Source organism: Galeopterus variegatus, unplaced genomic scaffold, assembly GCF_000696425.1.
Source record: "Galeopterus variegatus unplaced genomic scaffold, G_variegatus-3.0.2 Scaffold689, whole genome shotgun sequence".
Taxonomy (NCBI): domain Eukaryota; kingdom Metazoa; phylum Chordata; class Mammalia; order Dermoptera; family Cynocephalidae; genus Galeopterus; species Galeopterus variegatus.
Genome location: NW_007726800.1, coordinates 16,381 through 26,044, shown reverse-complemented (window position 1 = coordinate 26,044; position 9,664 = coordinate 16,381). Strand labels below are relative to the sequence as shown.

The 9,664-nt window shown below is 42.4% G+C and overlaps 1 pseudogene; it reads right to left on the bottom strand.

Moving 5' to 3' along the window:
* Positions 1-164: 164 nt before the first annotated feature.
* On the bottom strand, positions 165-1,502 carry LOC103589473 (annotated as a pseudogene).
* Positions 1,503-9,664: the final 8,162 nt, after the last annotated feature.

Below are 9,664 nucleotides of genomic sequence, written 5' to 3'. Positions count from 1 at the left end.
GGAAGCACAAACACAACCTATGCTTTGTAGAAAATTAAATAATTCAAAATAGAAAGTTCTAGTGCCCCTTTCTGCCGTGATATAAAGAAGCGCTGGAATCTGGCACCCAGACTGGGTTTTCATCCTGAGGCTTTACAAACTCTGCCCCCCTGGGATTCGCATCCTCAGGTTTCTGGCTGATAGTCCGTTGACTTGGAAGAGATGTGCGTCTCTTCCTTCCTCCTCCTCTTGCTTTCGTGCTCACGTTCCCGGGGGCGGCTGCTCTCTGAGGGTCTCTTAGAGGCCCCGTGCTGTTTGGCTTCTTCCAAAAAGTTGTCCAAACCAAAAGGGTCTTCCTCAAACTGAACTGGTCCTTCTCGGCCTCTCTGCCTTCGGTCTGAAGCAGAAACCTCCTGGTGGGGAAGAAATCTGTTGGTCTTTATTCTGGCTTCTAGGTCATCAGCACACACGTCCTTGTCCAGATTTTGGCTGGGCCTGTAAATGATCTGGGCCACACCCTGACCACCTCTCCAGGCTCGATCATAAACATTGTACATTTCATCTTGTCCACCTGCAAACCCACTGTCCACCCCTTGGGATCGGTCAAAGAGCCTGTGGTCGTACTGAACTTCACTGGACGTGCGAGGATTGGCCATACTGAGAGCAATGACTTCGGTCACGTCCCGAGTTTCCCTTCTCTGTCCTTTCGGCCTCTTCTCTAGTGCTGCTGTGGGAAGGTTCCGGGCACGCTGTCTCTCTTCTCGCCTGTCATGCCGGATTTCCTGCCTCTCGTGTGCCTCCCCCTCCTCCTTCTCCACATGGGGCTTGGTCCCAGCTCTCCTCTCCCTGGCTTTCTGGGCCATTTCTCTGAGTTTCTCTTCACGTCTCTCCTTCGCTTTATGAGCCATCTTTCTCTCTACCTGGGCACGCATTTCCACAGCTTCCCGAGCCTTGCGATCAGCCATGGAGAGGGCTTGGGTGAGTCTGGCAAACTTCTCACTGATGTGTACTGTCTGTAGTCCTCTCGCATCCGCAGCCAGACGTTTGTCCAGTGGGATCGTGTAACCCTTTGCGTTTTTCCAGTTAGAAATACAGGGAGGAATCTTCTACTCTTGCTGTTCCCTTCCAGCCATCTGTGTGCTAGGGGAACACATGACAGGTGCAGGAGGAGAAGGTGGTCCCCGGGGAATTTTCTTGTTAGTCTTAAACCTTGGAGGCTCCATGGGATCTGTCTGCATTTCTGCCATCCGAATAACCCTCTGTGTGGCTCCAGAGCTGAAAGCCGCTCCTTGCTGAGCTGGGCTGTAGCAGATATACTGAGCTGGAGCCAGTTTATCAGCTGTGCCCAGTGGCCTGGATGTGGCAACCTTCTGCCATACGGATTTCTCTAAGGCTGCTCGGGTCTTTTCTGTTATCTCTTTAATAGCTTCTTCTTCTGGTCTCTGCTGGTCTGTGTCATCTGCATTTGTAACTTCCTTTGGAACCAGGCCAGCGTATGTGCTGCAAATGACCTTGTCTTTCATCTTTCTTTGTGCATAAGTTGTCTTTCCTACTTATGATATTTTTGTGGTGGAAATTAGAAAGCACTGATTCCTCAGCTTTTCAGCCTTGTGAGCATAAATATAACATCTCTTGACAACTTTTTAAAAAGAGGTAATGTGTAGAAAAATCTAAATTACAAATATACAAATGTTTAGAAGAAAGTAATGACTATATAAGTGCCAGTGTATTTCCCAAAGAAAAACAGGAGATAAACTTTGAATAAAAATGCAAAATTTAACACAGATAAGATGGTCAATGTTATGTACAGGATCCCCAGAGAAGTCAGGAGTCCTCTCATAGGAAATAGATCCACAACCCATTTCAGCCTTTTGTGACATTAATTCTGCACCTATGGGAGCAGCCATGGTCTTTCTGTACATCATATGCTTTGGCAGGAGCCATAAAGCCTCTGTTTAAGTTAAATAGTCGATAACGAGGTTACGTATTATATTTCCACTGCCCAAAAAAGTAAGTGTGAAATCAGCTTCTATGACTCATGAGCTCAACCAAGTCAAAACTTTGGTATATACTGGAGTCTGTGTTGGTGATAACCAAAGCTCAAGAAGATTCTCTTCTCAGGGATTTACCCCCCAAACAAAACCACCTGGTCCACAAACTTCGCAAGTATATAAATAAAGTAACTGTACAAAGAGAACAAGTCACAATTCCCCTTTAACCAAGGGTTCCTAGTTTCCTAGGCAGCAGTTCTGAAAGCAACTGAAGCCACGGTGCTTCTTCTAATACACAGTGTGTCATGATTGAGACTGTTCTGAAACAAATGTCCACAGGCATGTGGCTGGTGTGCCACAGAAAATAGTTCAATAAAACAGAAGTCAGTGTTCTTAAACCATCACCTAAGTGGGTCAGCAACAGAGGAAAGACTCAAGGCAGCAAGAGTCATTACAAACAGCACCACAATGCCCTTTGGGTCACTCCCAAAGCCTTCCAGGAAGGCAAAGGTATCAGGCAGTTTGGCTGGTTCCTTAGTTTTCCAGCTGTCAGACACTTACTACTCCTTGCCGACGTCCTCCTCTTTTCTGTCCACCTCAGAAGTGTCTGATGACTCTTGGAGTAAGAAATACTCCCAGCTACTGAACCCAAATCTAAGCACATCCTTTTCTTTCAGCTCATAGTGCCTCTGTGGCTCAATACATTTGTTGTTCAAGAATGTTCCGTCACCTGAGCCGAGCTCAATAATGTGGGGCTTCACCCCTGGCCAGCTCTGCCATCAGTGTGTGTGTAATGCACAAGCCGATATTGGAAGACCGTGTGCTGCCTTGAGCAGGAGGGATGGTCAAGTGGAATGTCTGCAACGCGGCGATGTCGACCCAGCAGGTAGGCACTTTGTCAATGGATGCACATGACAGTAAGTACCTCATCATTTTTAAGGGGTAGAGCGCACCTTGCTACCTGTTTCTGGACATTTAGTAAAATGCTGTTCGGGGAGTAATTGCTGCTACAAGGCAATTGGGACCACATTTGGCTGCCAGTCAATTCTCTTGCTATCAAACCCTGCTGCAAGCAAGGCAAGTCACATCTGCTTACAGCTAGTCTTGCTTGGTCCTCTCAGGATAAGATCCTGAGCATTTCTTAGGGAGATGGGTCTTAGCCACCTTCTGGACCTTTTTGCTTGTCTTTTCTCCTCTACTTCACCCAGGCTTGCTACCATGGTTGTTACCTCATGTATAGGACGACTAATGTATGGGGCCAGTATGGCCATCAGTGGCCCAAAGGACATTGATAGAGTATTTTGCAGCACTATGTCTCTCATGCTGCCTGTAAAGTTTTCATTGTCTGGGCCATGGGTGTTCACATTAAACATGGATAGCCACATCCCCAGCTCTCAAAGTATTTGAACCAAGTCAGTATAAGTTTGCCATTTGCTCACAGTTTGGGGCAGTTCTCCCACATTTGCCCACATGGCTCGGGCAGCTGTGCTCACCCATTCCATTAAGGAGTGATTACCTGACCCTTGTGCATATCCGTGGCTATTCTGTAGCCGCTGCCTCAGGGACTGGTGCATGGTGATGGAGGCCAATTTTTCCATCTCACCAGATCATATCACACTATCCACCCCTAGGTCCCATATCGACAGCAACCAAGCAGCTAGGGGCTCCCCCTGTTTCTGCTACAACTGTCTCCCTAAATCAACTCTTTCAACCTGGGTATATGGGACATAGGTAGTGAATTCAGTCATCTGGGGATCACCTGCAGTTGTCCACCTGGTCCTATAGGCTGCTTGTGTTTCAGTTTCTGGTGCAGAACAGGTCATGCCTTGAGATGCAAAGTCTCCTCCTACTCACCACTGCGTTTGTCGTTCTTCCAGGTGTGAGAGGCAGGGGTGCCCAGTTGCAACACGTCATCCTCCAGAAAGGTTATCTGTGCTTCCAACAGCTCTGCTTCCTTCTTTAAATCTCAATTAGTTTGTATCATAGTGAGCAGTAGCCAGGCTCCGGTAAGCAGAAAAGTGGCCCCCAGGCACCATATAGTCAAGGGTAGCCATATTTCCTCCCCCTCCCAAGGGGCTCTCCGAGGCTGCACTGCCTCAAGGAGTGCCTGGTCTATGTTGACTTGTAGTGTAGCAAGCAGCAACCAGATTCCAGTCACCAGGAAAGTGGCCAGAGGGCACAACATATTCAGGAGGGGCCACATTTCCTCCCTCTGCAAGGGGCTTTTGGCTCCTGTACCTGCTCAGATATCCTGTTGACTACACCACTTGTAAAGCTAGGGCTTACAGACCCCTCCGGTCTGTTGCACAGATTGGGTTACAAACCCTCCAAACGCAGGTCTGTGAGCTAGGTGATAGGAAAAAAAGGTTCTGGGAGCTGTAGGTATAGAAAAATGAATGGGTTTTATTCAGAACTACGAGCAACTATCCTAGTGGCTTCTCTGAGAGTTCTGAGAAGCACTGTGGATCAGAGCTATTAGTCTTTTATAGTTAAGTTCACAACCCTGGACACCTGGGTGCCCATACGCAACTTACATTAAATAGTAACGAGGAACACGTGAGGATATTTACAGCAAATGCTCGGCAAGGTTCTGAACATCTCAGGGGCCCTGACATTTTCCTATTTTTCCCAACAACACCAATCTGTACTTTCTTATAATGTTTTGATTTAGAATGTGTTGTCCTGACCATCCTATTCCCCATCCTAATTTAACCACTAATTTACCAGGGAGCTGCCAGACATGTTTAAAACTGTCGCCCCGTGGTAGGTTTGGAGGTAGAGACTTCTGGCCTTGGTATCTCACAGATGGACTCCCACAAGAGTCTGTGAGGATTCACTGTGTAGCTAAGCTGACCTGAAAATGGTCCAGGTGCCACCTATCACACCCAGGGGTCCAAGTATGTCAGTTGGACCCAGTGCCTGTGTGGCTGGTTGGCTGTGCTGCCCAAAGGCTCACAGAGGGCAACCTTGGGATTTACCTTAAGGCCCTGGGGTCCTGGCTTTGGCTTATGTCTAGTTTTGGACCACCTCATTGATACCCTCTTATACTAATCAGTGACCCTGAACAGGTATTTAGGTTTTAACTGTGGAATATAGTATAAAGCAAATGTACTTCACAGGGCCCATTTTTCCAAAACCATGCAGTTTCAAATATTGACCTTGTGGAAGACTGGCAACTTTCCTCAGGCTTTGAAGTCTCTGGTGTAAGATAAAGATTTGTGGCATGGCAAGGTTGCTGGCTCAAGGGCAGACTAGTTACTGATTGAAATGTAAAGATACTGAAAAATTTCTAGAGAGAGAAGGAATGTTTGCTAAGATCAAGCTTTTGTTGATAGGACCACTTGTTTGCCTTACTGGAATGTCATCTGGCTTGTTTCACTGAAAGTTACCAGCCTATATTGTTAAACTATAAACCCACCTGTGTTCTCTTCCTGTAAATTCCTGGTCCTGAAAATAAATGCAGGAAGAGAACCTCAATTCGGGCTTAATTTACCAATGAAGGGATGCCTCTCGCTTGAGGGTTCCAGGGAAGTTAACCACTTTGGGGCTTCTCACTGCTCAGAAGAGATGGGATTTGAGTAATCCTTTGTGGCTCAATTACCCAGGGGAAGTGGGGTGACAAATCCATGGGGGGCAAAGCATCAAAATGGTGCCCCCTTTGAGGACATTCTCAATGGATCGGAGACTGACCTGGCAAGCATTGCAGAGGAAAAGGACGTCTGATTCATCCTGGCAAGGGAGTCCCTAATAAGGAAGATGCATCCCAGTAAGGGAATCACATGTGGCTTTCAATTAGTGATTGCATGCTTGCGGCATGTCAAATTTAGGTCTTTTCAACCCAGGAGATATTTTTTTCCTTCTCTTTACTTTTAAAATATGGATAATTCATTAATGAAAGGGGAGACTGAACATACATTACAACTCCAATATCTGCTTAGAGCAGCAGGCTGTAAGTAACTGAATGGCAGCTTGTAAAACTGTTAGTGGATATTAAAAAACCATGTCCTTCATACTCCAAGGAAGGGAACCTTAACATAAAAAATTTCAGAAAAAATTGGTCATTGGTTAATTATGCAATGGGTCTCATTAAGGCTTCCCACCTAACAACTAGGAATCTATGTCAAGTCGCTCTGAAACCTATCCAAGACCTTAACAAAAAACTAAGACATGTTTATGTCACCAAAAAAGGATAAAACTTAATCTTTGCCAGTGACTGAGAAAACTTTAAATTGGACAATCTAAAGTAAAAGAAGTTAACATTTCTTAACAGTGTTGGTATTGTTTGAGCATGCTTTTCTTTCTTATCTGCTTGGTGCTTCTCTCATCTCTTAAAAGCAGTGGTTCTTTTCTTAACTGCATGTGCTACTCTTTTTCTCTAAAGACCCTGGGGTTTTATAAAGAATAGCAGCCGTGGCACCAAAAAGACCCCTTTTGGGTCTACTGCTCTTCTCCTAAAAACCTCGAGAGTCAAATGGTTTCATCTCTGATTGGGGGCTCAGCTCTTGAACTCAGTAAGCCGTTTGAGAAATAAAAACTAGACTAAGATCTACCTGTTTAACTAGATGGTTCAAATGTTCTGACATCCACCTGGTTATCTTACATAGACTTCTAAATTCTCTTCTAGTCTCATCTATGTATTTCTTCACAAAATCCTATTGTACAATCTATGCTATTTTCTTAAAAGGAAAAAAATCTTCTCTGCATCTTCTTGAAAAGGCTTGCATACTTTGCTTTACAATGTAAATTTGTTCTCTTGCTTTCTTTTAGGTAAGGTGATGCCTCACCAATAAGTCTTTTGGAAATAACACAATCTAATCCTGACTGTCCTTTCACTGGTGAGCTTTTTTTTTTTTTTTTTTTACATCTTGATCAAAACCTATAAGATCCTTGTTTGTTCTTGTTTATATCTGCATATATGCGTGTGTGAGCTGTATGTTATGTCCATATGTTCATGTCTGTTTGTGTAATTGTGTATGTGCAAGGTACCAAATTGGCTTATAATTAATGCACGCTCTTTAAATGAATAAGTATACATTTCAAGTTCACGTGACTTAAATCTTCTAAAGCTTTGATTAATATATTCTCAAAATTTGATTCAAAACTTTTACCTAAATTTGTCTCTAGGTAAGTGTGTCTCCTTGTTACCTCAGCTCTGCCTCCTGGCCATGCTGGGATAAGCAATATCTTTTGTGTATATACAACCTCTGTCTTAAGCTCCACATGGCTCCAAATGCCACGTGGAAACCCGGGACCTGAAATGGCTAGTGAAAAGAAACCTATGCCAAATATCATATAGGCCTTAGTTAGCATTAACTGGTAAGTGTATAGATCTAATACACCAAGTTTTTGACTGGGAAACCATAAATATGTATTTGGTAAATATAGCTAAAACTCAAACTGGGCTTTGTATAATTTTCTCTGATAAACAGACATCTATTTACTAACCTGAATGTATAAAAATGTTCTTATCAGCACACATCATTGCCTGGGTTTACTAATCAAACAGGATTACTAAAGGCCTTCTCACTTAACTGCTCTTGATGTAAAATTGTAAAAGGTTTTCTTTGTCCCTTAGATAACTGGTTTATTTATTTATTTTATTTTATTTTTTTTAAAGATGACCAGTAAGGGGGTCTCAACCCTTGGCTTGGTGTTGTCAACACCTTGCTCAGCTAGTGAGCCAACCAGCCATCCCTATATAGGATCCAAACCCGTGGCCTTGGTGTTATCAGCACCGCACTCTCCTGAGTGAGCCTCGGGCCGGCCCTAGATAACTGGTTTAAAAGACTTATTTCATGATAAGTTCTTGTGCTCTCTGCCTTTAAAACCCTTTGTCACTTTGGTTTTATTTTGTAGTAATTTGTGATCTTATTCAATGAAATGTTTTAAGCCATTTGTTATTTAACAAAATTTTCCAAAACCAAATTCTGAAACCTCAACATTTTAACTTTAACTTTGAGAAATTGCAAGGGCCCTGGAGTTTCTAAAAGGATAAATAAAAAATGTATCAGAACTAATTGGCTTATTTAATTAATTAGACTCTATGGGAAAGCATTGTCAGTACTGAAGGTGTTATGGATATGTGTTCCAAAATGTTGTAAGATTCTTAAATATCTGTGTCTTGATACAAATACTACCAGTCATAATCTTGGTTTAGTTATAATTTTAAAATGTTGTGTATTAAATTATTTCATGACAAAGCCATGAGAGGTACAGTTTTCCAAGAAACTTTGAGTTCATAGTTTTTAACTAAAGTTCCAAAATTCCAATGAAGAAACTGATGGGTTTGTGAAATTGTTCACAAAAGTCAAAATGACAAAAGTTAATTGGTAAACTAATTAAAAAGAATTATGGGTTTTTACCATTTCCTTATTTTAAAACACTGCTGGTTCTCCTAATGTTTTCCAGATGTAAGAAAACTCTCCCTCTCTCTTCAGCTATCTATAACTAACAACAGTTTGGTAAAATGTCACTTAAAATATAAATAAAAGCATTTGTTTTCTCATTTGACCCCCACAAATTTAGTAACTTAAGTCTTCTTATGATTATTATGACAATGTGGCTATTTTTATAAGTTCAATGAAAATTAACTCTCTCTCTCTTTAAAACAGGATATGATTTAAAACTGTGGATATAAGGTAGCATGTCTCACTGCCAAGTTGCTGATCTCTCTTTCATGTTGCTGTAATTTGGCCTAAACTGCTGCTTCATCCTGCTGTTCATCTTTCCCCCCGACGTGGGACAGATCACTGAAAGAAAGGAAGCTGAGGTGCTTCATTCAGTCACCACCTGGGAAAGAGCCTTCCCAACACCAAGAGATTTGTACAAAGAAAAGTAAAACCTTTTCATTCAAGATAGTGATCATCAATGCTTTTATGAGGAATGCCTTGATCATAAAGGGGGAAATAACATCTTCTCTACAAAAGCAGTTCTCTAAATTTTTCTGGCCTTAAGGAGAGTGTTTGTAACTTGGATGAGACATCCTGTTCTGAAACAAAAGACTTATAATTAATCAAATATTTTACATAAGACTAGACACTGTGAAAGCAGTAATGTCCTGGATAGATTTTACATTAAAAAACTCCCTGGACTCAATCAACTACTATATGGAGCACAATCCCTTTCCAGAGTTTCAACAATTGGTAATTACACCCAATTCACAGCACCTGGATTGATGCCACTGCGGCCACCCTGAGAGGTGATGACATCATCAGTTCTCACCTGAAGTAAATTAAAGACTTGCCATGCTAAATGAAACCAACTTTGCCTTAAATGCTTTTGTCTTAACTGTGCCAACCTGATCTATAATTTTGTTATTTTAAATAAATAGAATGGGGAGGGGGATGAGGAATATACTATGAAGCAAATGTATTTCACAGGGCCTGGTTTTCCAAACCCATGCAGTTTCAAATATTGACCTTGCAGAGGACTGGAAATTTTCCTCAGGCTATAAAGTCTCTGGTGTAAGATAAAGATTTGTGGCACAGCAATGTTGCTGGCTCAAGGACAGACTAGTTACTGAATGAAATGTAAAGATACTGGAAAATTACTGGAGAGAGAAGGAATGTTTGCTAAGATCAAGCTTTTGTTGGTAGGACCACTTAATTGCTTTACTGGAATGTCATCTGGCTTGTTTCACTGAAAGTTACCAGCCTATATTGTTAAACTCTAAACCCACGTATGTTCTCTTCCTC